This window comes from Vidua chalybeata, chromosome 4, assembly GCF_026979565.1.
Source record: "Vidua chalybeata isolate OUT-0048 chromosome 4, bVidCha1 merged haplotype, whole genome shotgun sequence".
NCBI lineage: Eukaryota > Metazoa > Chordata > Aves > Passeriformes > Viduidae > Vidua > Vidua chalybeata.
In genome coordinates, this window is record NC_071533.1 from 29086915 (window position 1) to 29099794 (window position 12880).

The window sequence follows — 12880 nt, forward strand, 5'->3', positions numbered from 1 at the left end:
CCAACCACAGCATGATGTGGATTTGTTTTAGAAATGAAGGCTCTGTTCCTCTCTGTGAGTGGAATTAGAATTGTGCTGGTTTCTTTGCCTTGCGTGCCCAACCAAGGTAAAGTGACAGCAGATGCTAAGCAGCCAAATATTTTGCTGCAAACCATAAAGATCTTCAGAAAAATGTGTGTTGCTCCTTTTTATTTTTGGCTCTGATGTTGTTCTCAGATCACCCAATGTGCTTGGAAGCCTTTGGTATGGATTGTGAATTTTTTTTCTTTTTTTTTCTTTTTTCCTTTTAATTGGCCATTTTGACATTCAGTACACGGAAGCAGAGAACATATAACACATAGTCAGCAATAGGTGTAACAGGATAATTTCCTTTCTGAATTGCTGACTTGCATTAAGATTAATTATGCTTGCCTGCTTGGAGTGGTTTCAGGTAAACAATTAGAAAGTTCTTTATCAGCTTCTTGAAACATATTTATAGGATGAGAAGCCTGTGAAGTGAGAGTACATTTTGAGTGGAGGAAAAGCATGGACGACAGAAACTGATTAGCCTTTGCAATGATTCTGTTCTTAATATTTTGGTTCCAGTAGTGTGAACAGCACTAAAAGATACTTCCTTGAACTTGCTGCCAGGTAACACAGAGATTTTTATGGCTGTCAGTGGTTGCATCTGCTTTCAGCATATTTTGCTGGCATGATTTTTACAGAGGTGATGTTTGCCAGCAACAGCCCAGTGCTTATGGGTTCCTGAGTTGCTGGTATTGATAAAGCAGAACACACAGTAGTATTGAGATTCTTCTGAAAAATTTCCTTCAGCTAGTTAGGGCTAGGTTTGTTTTGCTTTGATGCCAGTGAAATCCTTGAACTTGGGGAACTTTTTTTTCTCCTCACAAGAACCTTTATTGTTAGAAAAAATTAAAATGTCCAGAGAGGAACAATTTAAGGCAGTTTAGCAAAGACTGCATTTATAATGCATGCTTTTTTGCAAATTGTATCTTTTGCTAGTAGTGTTTTTAGCAACCTACATTCAATAGCTGAAACATTACTGTTTGATTTTAAAGTAGCAGCAAGTGAGGGGGATAAAATTTTGTTGTATTGACGCAAGGCATATTCTCTTACTAGTGTGCATTTGTTTTGCAAACATTTAAAGTAACAACAGTTCAGATTTAAAAGAGGCATCAAGTCAACAGCAACATTTCAGGAGCACTTGGCATTGGGCTTGGTGTCAGGAGACAATGTGGTCTAATCAGTTATAATTCAAAGTACATTTAAATATTCTGAGATGAAAATATTATTTATTCAGAAGCAGGAATATTGGAGTCTGTGGATATGCTAATGCAGAAATTGAAACTATTCTTCCACAGAGGAAAATATGAAAAGTAGTGAGAGGCTGGCTTGGCTACTAGTGAGCCCTTCAACATCAAATGCAAGGATTCCTAGCTGGATTGCCAAGGAGAAGTGTAAAAATAAAGCATATAATTAAAATGCACACACACACATAATTAAAAATTCAGAATGGCCAACTCAAAAAGAATAATGAGAAATCATTATAGAAATAGAAAGAAAGAAAAAGTTAGAAAAAGAACGTCAGAGGAGGTTTGCTCCTGTTTGACTAGTGGAGCTGTGGACAGATAATGCGAAGTAGGCTGAGGTTTTTTCTTGTTTATTTCTGCACCTCAGGTCTAATAAAAGATACTGGGGCTTGGAGGGGAACGTGATGTCCAAGGCAAGTGCTAAAATCCTAAGCTGGTGTGAGGAAAGAGTGAGTTATAGAGCAGTTAGGGAAGTTTAAGTTTGAAGTGTTTACAAAAGCACTGTTGAAAGAGTAAGGGCTGGCTGATGTAATCCTTGAGCTGCTGCAGTTACTTAACTCATGGAGGGTATGTGTGTCTTCTCTGTGCCACTGAGAAGAGGGATTGTAGTGTCTGTCTGTACAGGTGTCAGGGGCAAGGGGCAAGTGGAAATGAGCAACTGTAGACTCAGTTGTTTATCTTTATTTGTTCTAGTATTTTTCTTGGGAATTAAACCCTCCCAAAGCAGTAGAAGATTACAAATAAATAAGCAGTAGCCCATATGATTTTATTTTTAAGATTAAACCATTAGACTAATTGAATTTCCCTTTCCAAAATGCTAACAGAAGAGGAGCAGTAGGTCTCTGGTAGCTTGACTTTATGCTAGAAACGGTCAAAATTTCATTCTTATTAAAGAATGTTTGGAGGAATTGACTGTGGGCAAGTACTAAACTGCTTGAAAAACATTGTTTTCCCTAGAAATGGACTAATAAATTAGATTGTGTTCTAGTTTAGGGGTGAGAGGTTTATTTTAGATATATACATTAAGGATTTATATATTTTAGTAGACAACAAGAATAACAGGAGTCAACATTGCTATAGAATTGTAAAATTAGAGAATATCTTCAATCAAAATTATTGAATTCTGCTCTTAGAAGGTTTTGGGTTTTTTTTTAATAAAGCTGGTTCTTAGGGTGGGACTGAAGTTTGTATTGCTAACCCCTATAACACAGTTCCTTATTTCAAACACAGCAAGGCTTCTTTAAAGTAATTTCTGCCTCCTGGTTGATGGGAGCAATTGGAGAAGGCCAGAAGGACCAAATGCTTCACTCTGAGGCTTGTTTCAGTTAACCTTAAGGACCTTTCCTGTTCTTTTTGTGGGATCCAGTGTCTGCACCACATAAGTGTAAATAGAAATATGTTCTACAAGTTAAATGAACTAAGCTTGCCAGCCAGTATTGATGTAGTGTCATGTTTTGAAGATGGAATTAATTAAAAGATTATTTAAAAGGAAAAAAAGAAGGTAATATGAACCCATTGGAGGGAGTCTGGAGAAGAGCAGTAAGAATACCTGGATGTCTGGAGGAATGACTGAATGAACTGGGAGCTATCATTTTAGCTTCTGAGAAGTGAAGAAGATATGACAAACCCTCACTTTCTCATTTCTCCACTAAGTGTATGAGATAAACGTGTTTTTCACAGTGATCTGTTTTCTTTCCTTGCTTGGTAAGATGTTGCATTGGAATATATTATCAGAAAAAGTTATGTATGATTTTTAAGAACAGGTAATGAAAGCAGCTGTGAGTTGTGACAGAAACATGATGTGTGTTACCATGGCATAGGGGGAAGGACTAGATGACTTTGACGTGATTTTTTATCCTTTGAGTACAAAAAGGAGATGGTTACTGTGGTGCAGCATGATGTGTAAAATCCAGGGAGAGCACAGTACTAAGAATTCACTTCAATACCTTTACTCTTATATTTCAACTGACAAGGAGGATCCAAAAGATATCAAAACATTATGCCTCTTTCTCTGTTGGTTTTTTTTTTCTTTTTCCCTTTTCACCTGCACGGAGTAGATGTAGGAGACTTTTAACTTTGCAGTGCTGTGGCTGTTGAAAAGTAGCTAGAACTCCCTGTTAGAGATAACAACATGAAAAAAATGACTGTGGGCATAGCTATACCCACACTGGCTCTGCAGGAGCAAATCCTAGAACAGGGAGTGCAAGGAAACGTGGTGTGAAGATGCCTGGATTAGCTTTGAAAACAATTTTGTCATATTTGTGTGGTGTTGCATTCAAGCCACTGGGGTTTTACTGCTTCCAGACCTGTGTGAGTCTGCTCTCTGCCATGCAGACTTAATCAGCTTGTGCTAGTGAAAATTTGGAAAACTCTTTCATGTAATCTCTTGTATGTTCTTAACAACCCTCTATTGTACTGCCCTTGTAGCCTGTGTTTATTTGAATACACTAATTCTTTTCCTTTAATTATTTGCCCAGTAACAATCCAAAACAGAAGGGGCTCTTCACTGCATGATATTTCTTGCCCAAATGATAGGGATAGCAACAGTGACATTAAACAAAGGTTATAATTTCAGCTGCATGTTATTAGGCAAAACTGTGAATAGCAGAAGGAAAACAAAGATTTGAGGAAGTCCTGCAGTGTCAACTGATCTTTAAATCAAAAGCAAATAGGCACATTTTTATGTAAAATTAACAGTTTAGTAGATTTCTGGTTTGTTACTCACAGAGGGAAATTTCCCAGGAGGTATCACCTCTACGATGTGTTTGTTATCTTAATTCATGCATGTATGAAACTGGAATGGACTTCTCTCTTAATATTTTAAAGTCCATCTGCTGTTTTGAATGGTATCTGTTGGTAGTGGGAGTGTTTGTATTGATTCATTTATCTGTGGACTATGTTTTCTGGGATTATTTTCTTGGGAAAGAAACATGAAGGGGAAAGATAAGGAAAGCAATTTGAATTTCCCAAACCACAAAGCAATGCATCTTTCATAATATCTAGGTTGGGTAGTGGTGTAGGTTAAGATGCATGGGATGCGATACAGTCTCTAAGGACAACTTTCCTCTCAAATAAAATGCAATATTACCCTGAGCTCAAAATTAATCATGTTAAAAAAAGAGGGAGAGAGAGAGAACGTATAAATCCTTGAAAAGTGTTCTGCCATTCTGAGAATGTCCTGGTAACCTGCCTGTTAAAAGAAAGTTTGACACTGCTCTGCTGTGGACTGAAGAAACATTAAAAACTGTTGTCTGTTATGATTTGATGATCTCAATATACAAAGTAGAGTATCGTAATTCAGGAAGGGTGCTACTAAGAATTTATTATGTTCTAAAGCTTTTTAATATGCATGCCTCACCACACTCATTTTAGGACAGAGTTTCAGGCTATCCAAGCAATGTGAGCTGAGATATATATTTTGATTAATAATTATGAATCATATGATTTGTATGAATATGGTGATCCAGAAAATATAGAAAATTCATATAAATCATGTGAGATAGAAAGTATTAGATAAAATATAACATTTTTGTGTCTGGTTCAAAGTTTTTGAGCACTTCTTCTACCATTTCATGTTTTCCTCACCTGTCTCAGTTTTCAGAAATGAGAAGGCAGAACCTTTTTAATCTCCTCTCTCCCCCTCTGTTCCCCCTCCTTACCATCCAGAATACAGAATGCAGATATGTATTATTTTTTAGCTGGTTGCCTGCTTTTAAAAAGCTGTGTATTTAATGCAAAAGCAAAAGATTTGCTCTTCCAAGAATGTTACATAAGGCAAGACTGTGCTTGGCAGTAATGATTTGTCAGTGCCTGCAAAGAGATCTCAGTGTCAGTGCTTCTTGGAGATAAGGATGTATTATTTCCTATCTGGCAATACTAAACTGGTGATACTGTGTGATTAATATGACTCTCCTGGGCCACAACTACAGGAAGCTCTCCATTCAGTTATCATCACCATGCTTCTTTAATTTAATTACAGATTTTAAAAATAATATTAAAAAGGATGATTCAGAATTGGAACTTGCTAAATTATTCAAATTTTTGTTCTTTCGTATACGAGACTGAATCTTCTTTTGTACTCTAACCTAAGGGGTGTCTGTGTAGGTTTGGTGTTATGTGGGTTTTTGTTGGGGTTTTTTTCCAAACTATTTGGGAAACTGAAGGCACTTAAGGTCTGGACATCTTCCCTAGTTTGGTGCCGAAGTTTCAGATTTTTTTGCATATGTTGGATCAGGGAATCGTTCCATGTTCTGAATGCCTTCTCTGTAAAACCTGCACAGTAACTGGATATCATAGAGAAATCCTTTGTAGCCTACAAAACAACTTTTGTAGCCTAAAAAAGAACAGACCTTTGTGGTTTTCTTTACTGCCTCAGTAGTAGTAGCAAAGATTCATTGAGTCCGTCTTGCAGGACTTTGAAGCTGAAGCACTGAATAAGTTTGGATAATATGGCATCACTGTGTCATTTTTATTAAGCATATATTTGAAAACATCTGCTAGCCATGCCAGAAATGGTATTGTGCCTCATGAGTCTGTTCTTCATTGGCTCTAGTTTCAGTCTCTTGTACCAATTTTCAATTTCAGGCTTGTGCTTCTAGATAAAAGATGATATTTAGATGGAAGCATGCTGGAGTCTTTAAAACAAATGTGCTTGAGAGGTTTTGCCCTCCTCCAATGCCCCCTTAATTCTGTTCACTTGAAGCCCCTCCAGAAATGCTTATTGCATACTCCTTTCCCACAGATGCTGGAAAGAATTATTTCTGTAGAGGCTGTGGGTTACCTTTAGGACTTCAATTTGGACTCTGGGTAGGGGCAATTTCTTTTTAAATTTTTTTCCCTCTGTTCCTCTTTTCTGTTCCCTCTAATGGATTATTTAATGTGTAGTAAAAGGAAATAAAAATACCAGGCTGATCAGCTTGCAAACCTCAAACATGAGGATGTCATTTAGACTATACCTATTTTATTATGTGTATGACAGTAGTTCTTAAGCTATGCTGCAAATTAAAGAAGATTATCCAGGGGGAAAAAATAATTGAGCTAAAACACAGTCTGATCAAGAACATAATTATAGGCTCCACTTGGAAATTTACCCAGATAAATGATACAACAAAACAAAAATAGGGAGAATGTATTTAACAAATTAAACTTGGAACCTTATTTTTATGACCAGATGCAATGAATGTATGAAGCGGACAAGAGAGAAGTTAGTATTAATTACAAATTATGGAGAAATCTCCTTCCTTTAGGGCCCTCATTTGCAATTATTTTGAGTAATAAGAAAATATATTAAAAATAGCAGGGTTAGCGAGGGAGAATTTTGTGAGCCATATTTTACTACAGGAAACATTTTAGAGATGATCTGGAGGATAGAGAGATTGACCCTGTTATCATTTCACTTGGAAACTGGCTAATTTTTAGCACTACCTCTTTGTTGTAGTTGAGGGGGAAAATGATGCTAAAAGTCTCTTCATGAAATTTCTGGTTACATCTGTGGAGGAACCAGATATAATCATTGCTGAAATTCAGGAGCATGAAATGGCAGGGGGTCATCTATTCTACCATGTAGTGAAACCATGTTACTTTTGCAGTATAAAAACAGTGTCTTCCCATGAGGCCTTAATTTTTGGCTGTTTTGCTCATGCTCCCCTAGTGGGAGAGCTGTTTAAGAACCTGTTTTAAACTATGAGTTCTTGGTTAAAAATTACGTTTATAAAAAAATACTTTTGCCTTGTTGTATATACTTTCTAAATTTTTGCAGGATTCCTTTCAGCATACTGAAAACTTTCAGAGTTTTACCTCCCTGCTTATAAGACACAGAAAAATGACAGTCTCCTTATTTTGAATTAATTTGTGTAGTCTGGAGGAATTTCTGTCAGGCAGGTTAGCAGGATGTCTGTAAAATCAATTTTGAATGCTAAGCACTGTGTAAATGAATAGACATGCTTTTCATACTTGCATTTTTCTGTATGTGTGCAGCCTTGTTACATGTCAAATATAAATTTAATATGAATTACTTCAGTGTTGACAGGAAGGTGTGGGTTTCTCTTTCTCCCTTGCATGTGTTTAGCTTGTTTAACAAGATGCTGTTATGATGCATTTCTTGTCTGAAAAGTGAGGTCTGTAATCAGTTTCTTGGCAGTGTAGCCAGCTTAGTATTCATTGTAATACCACTTTTTTTTCTGCTTCTGTGTTTTATTTTTTTTTTCTCCCAGTGGTTGCTTTTTAGCCAGAACAGTTCCTTAATTGCTTCAGACTTATTCAGTGTGTTATGCATGATTGTTTTGGGGTTGCAGCAGTGAACAGAAGGCAGCAAGGAAGGCAAATATGGATTGCTTCTGCAGTGGTGTGGGCTCTTAGCTGATGATGCCCTTGGTGTTTTCAAGGGCTTCTCAGTAGGTATTGGTGAAAGGCCTGGAAGCTCTGACCTTGTCTGTGTGGACGTATCTCGTGCTGTGAAATATGCTCTGTTTCAGCTGCTCCTGTGTATTTGAGAGTTTATTATCTTGTTCTCTTTAAGATGGAGGTTTTTTCCTTCTTAGTTTTTACACTGCCAGATTTCTGTTAACAGTGAATGATATTTTTTACTTTTCTACTTTCTCTGCCTTTCCTTATCTGTAGTGGAAAGCTGAATGATGCTGAAAGCTGAAGAAACTTTAAGTCTAGATTCTTGACCAAATGGAAGATCTGCCAGAGCCAGTTTTTCCTTGCTGACCTGTTGACATGCTTTAATTGCAGGTAAGATAAATTTGTGTCTGTGTGTGTGTGTAATCGGTAGCTCAGAACAGAATTCTGTTTGCTGAGCTTGCTGTTTGGAGTGTTGGGTGTCACAATCAGTTTTTGTGGTATGGACACCCATCCTATGGAAAGTGAGCTTGAGACTTGAGTCTGATTTCAGATGCCTGATAGTCTCCAGTAGCACTCAGCTGCATTTAGACACAGTTGGCTCTGGAGTATCCTGTCAATGTTTTGTGTTTTAATTCTGTTTGTGTTCACACCTGTAGAGTGTAACTATTGTGCAATATTCCAGTGGCAATCACAGTGATTGTTTACATGTGAAATGAATATACAGCAATTATCAAAGGTGCTTTAGCTGTCCTTTAGTGCCCTGTAACTTCTGGAGAGCAATAAATATATTGTGACCTACTTACCCTGTAAGTCAGAGGTTGGTTACCTGTGGTACATTGATGAGAGCCCAACAACCTGTACATCAGGATATTCTTGAGTTGGCAAGACTCTTTTTTTTTTTTTTTTTTTTTTTTTTTTTTTTTTTTTTTTTTTTTTAATTTGTTTGTTTCAGAATATCTCCACATTATTTGGCTTACAGGATATGAAATAATTGAAATGCTTGTCATCTGAAGAATGTACATTTTCTTTTTTCCTCCTGACTCTAACAGGTATAATTAGGATACAAAAAGAGTTGAAGGAGGAAAGACTAGTATTCTCTATCTGAGTTTAAAAGTTGACCACAGAAACTTTAGAAAACCTTTTACAACAAAAGCTGAATAAGGGGCAGAGGTTTTGGATCATCTTACTTTATCTTACTCTGCAGTGTTCTAGGTTGGGTTGATTTAGTCAGGAGTTTTATTAATGTTAGTTAGGTTTGATCCTTGTACTTACCCATTTTTCCCTCACAGTGGTTTGATCCAAGTTACAGTTTACCCCGAGAATTTGAGAATTCCTGCCACTGGGATCCACAGTTACCTGTCAATCTCCTCCCCTCTCCCTGTTTCCTCCTTATTTGGTTCCGTCAGTCAGGGGTTGTCACTCCCTGTTAGGTGTCAATCTTGTAACCACCCCCAGCTTCTTCATCAAAGTTCTGTATCAATCACCACCTTAGCCTTTCCATTTGTCCCAGGACGCTGTACCCACCTCTGTTATGTTACCATCGGTTGTTACAGTTGATGTCACTCCTCTATCGTTTGTCCCCATTGGGCGAGCCACGTTTCCACCCCTGTCCGCCCACCCCCTACTTAATCTGCTGCAACCCTCTGTTCTCCGGCGTTTTGCACTGAATTGCTCTGGGACGTTTTGTTCCGACCACGCATGGGGGAATAAAAGTTCTTAGGGCCAGCAAGCAAAGTGTCCTTCTCCCGTCCCTTCGCCTCCTCTCAGCGTGTGAAGCCGCCAAAGCTGAGTTACCCAGCACTACCAGGCTGGCAGACGCCATAAGCCTGAAGTGCCCGCACACACGTGGCGGCCCCCCGGCCTCACACAGGCAGTGCTAGCTGGCGCTTCTCGACTGCTTGAGGTCGTGGCAGGTAGCCGCCGCACTGCAGTGAAACTAGTTAGCTGACAGATGAAAATTCAGATAAGTCTTTTTCCCAACCTGATCTACAAGCATGAATATTGTTTGGTTCTTGATGCAACATTGTACATGTGCTGTGTTTTATTAGATAAGCTGTTTTACAATGTGAAAAGGGCTGAACACTTATGAATCACCTCCCCAAGAGATGCTTATTCTCAGTTTGCAAAAGGGCCAGATGAAAGAGCATGAAAGGGGGTGTGGTTTTCATAGACTTAATGTTTCATAGAAGAGTTGGCATCATCTGGGGAGGAGATGTGGGTGTTAATTGCAAGATTGTCATAAGTAAGCTGTGTACAGAAGAGAAGCCCAAGCTAGCTAGGGAGGGAGCCTGATGTGTGGGTGTGAAATGAGACTGGGATTAGTACAGACAAGCTTGAAATCACAGGAAACCTGACAGTGTGCTTGGTTTCCCAAGTTGTGTTTGTTGTATCAGGTGGAGCATTTATACCAGTCAAACAACATTAGAAAGGGGAAGAAATATGAAATGATAGTTTATAATAACCACTAGTTCCTGGTTTATATATACCCAGGTTTTCTTTCAAATTGATTAGAAAAAATACAAATAGCTGATAGATTATAATTCAGTATTAACTTTCTGGTAGACTCTTGTGCCTTGTTTGTTATTTTTGAACCACCAAACATTTGCTTAATGAAAATGAACACCATCTCTCAGCAGCCTTTCATGTAGCATGTGTCTGGTTTTATCCTCCCATGTAGTGCTTCCACCTCTTTTTTGATGCAGTTTGTTGCCATTCTTGGTGCTGATGGGAGACCATTTTGTCAAGTGGGAAACAAGAATCTTGTTCTTCTCATGCTAACCTGTGCTGCTCTGTAAGGATTAAGGAGGCATCTGGTTTCTCTGTAATAGCTTATAAAAGGTCCCAAAGTATCATATCAAAGTATTTTTAGGAAGCATCAGGTAGTCTGATGCTTGCCAAATATTCAGTATGTTATTGTTTCCACTCTCTGAATAAATTGGCAACTCTGACAGTGTTGCAAACCTGTTTTATTAAACCCAGATCATTAGAATGTTTTTGAATATCAAGCTTTGTCTAAAAGCTCATCTAGCATGGCGTTTGGAAGAACTACATATTCCCAAGACTCATGGCACCTTATCCAAAATTTATTGAATATAAGATTTTACATGTACTGACCTACAGCGAATCCATGATTCTGCAGGTGTATGTATGTAAGCAGCTTTGGTTGCCAAAGTGACTGTTGCTGTAGGTAAGAGTTCTTCAGATGGTTTGTAGCATTAGAATATATCTTGCTCAATAAAGACAAATCTATTTCATTCTCCAGAGAGAAAACTAAGTAGTAAAAATTGTTAATTTAAGCTAGAATCTGGTCTTACTCTATAATTTTATTTCTAGCAGTGCAATGCTTTCAGTTAGCTGTTTCTTTTTTCCCTGACATAAAATCTAGTTATGCTAATGGAAGGGCAATACAGTCACCGATGGCAGGAAGTGACATGAACCAACACAATGATGTGGAGTCTTTCTTTAATTTCTTCCTATTCTGTGTTTGTGCAACTCCTCAATCTTACTAGTATGTTTGGATTCCTGTTGGTTTAGCTAACAGCAGTAATGAAAGAAACCCCTAATTCCTTATCACAAGAGCTTTAGTATCTAGTCTAAGATTGTTAAGTATCTGTGATTACCAACTCTAGGCCCAGCTGGTATTAAATACTTAGAGTTTCTTATTGGAAAATATTCATGCATTTGAAACAAATCTGTTCCCATATATTTTTGTTTTCAATTAAACCTTTCTAAGTAAGACTTCAATAGATTCAAGTTGGAATTTCAGAATGACAAAAGACACAAGGTGAAAAAATTCCATTAGTTTATATGGAGTACCTTAGGATCATGCTTCCTTTCATCTGTCTTCTTCCTGAGTTGTGGTGTGGGGGTTGCTTGTTTTTTTGTAGTTTTTTATTGCTTTTCTTTTTCTCCTGCTGTCAGTTTGTAGAGTTTTGAGTTTCTTCTCATAAAAATTGTGAAGACTTCGATTTGTGGGGAGGAAAATATCTTTTTCATTCAGCAGTGAGTTTGATCTTAGGAGCAAGCTGGTAAAAACTTGGTTACTGACTGTTACCTGAAATGAATATTATAGAGGAAGATCCTGTTTTACTGATGTAGGTATTTTTTAAACTGCCTTGAATTTAACAAAATGTTAATATTAATAGAAAACAGCTATTACATGACTTTACTCTTTCATAGGATTCTTTGGGCCAGTTGCAGGCTACTTCACATGGCCTTCTTGAGGAATCTGTGCTCTTCTATAAATAATTTAAATGGTTCTGATTTCTAATCTTTCATCACTATACACTAGCATACAAATTTGCTTTCCCTGTGATGCTGAGGGAGAGGTCTGTAAAGGACACATCCACCTGGCAATTCACAGACTATAAAGATGTATTCATGGCTTTCAAAAATGCATAAGATGTTTTTTCTTTCTCAGCTCAAGATAAACAAGGAAAAAAATGTGTATGTATGTAAACAAGGAAAAAACTTGTGTATGTGTCTCACAATGTGAGTAAAGTTCCTGGGTATGTCATAAAGAATGTTTTGTCCAGCCATCTTGATTTACTTGTCATTGCTTGTGTCATGAGTTTAATTAGGTAAGTGTGTATTTTGCCCTGAAGAATTAAGTACAGTGCAGGGAAGTTAGCAGTGTGTGATGGTGGATAGAGGCCACAGGCATGAGGAAATGGAAAAGTATGACTGGTTTTCTGATGTTAGTGACAACTGTTTTTCTTAACTTTGGTCTCATGGAAGTAAACATGGTAAGCAGATATTGTTCCAAATTGGCTACACCGTAGTACTAAATCAGGGCAAATTGTCCTTGGTAGTTGCCCTATAAAACCTAATGTAACCATTCTGAATAAAGGAGATTTGGTTAATGTGATGTTAGAAATTCAGAGATTTTATGATACACATAAAGAAACCACAAAAAGCAAACCAGGAAAAAAGTGATCATGTTTTCCCTAATAAAACTGATTATTATCAACATAGTGGTTTTGCATTTAATTTGGAGGAAAAGCCCACCATTGTGGTGACCGCTATCCTAGAAGGAAAAAGATTAATGTGAAATAAGATTGTAGAACAAAATCTTGAAGGATCAAATACTCAGTTGACACTGTTTTCCTGTGCATCATTGTTCTTTAGAGCCCAATATTTTTTAAGACAAAAATGGTTTTCAGGTAAAGTTAGTGTGGATTAGTTAAATTGTTTTAAAGTATGCATTATTATTATTTCAAAATATA

General features: G+C 37.4%; 1 protein-coding gene across 5 annotated transcripts in view; it reads left to right on the plus strand.

The window, feature by feature from the left end:
* FHIP1A (FHF complex subunit HOOK interacting protein 1A) overlaps nucleotides 1-12880 on the plus strand; it is an 82013-nt gene that overhangs the window by 7133 nt on the left and 62000 nt on the right. For all 5 annotated transcript variants that reach the window (XM_053941169.1, XM_053941171.1, XM_053941170.1 and 2 more), the window contains one exon: nucleotides 7929-8045. The gene's annotated coding sequence lies outside the window, so the exon portion shown is untranslated. The remainder of the gene's footprint in view (nucleotides 1-7928; nucleotides 8046-12880) is intronic.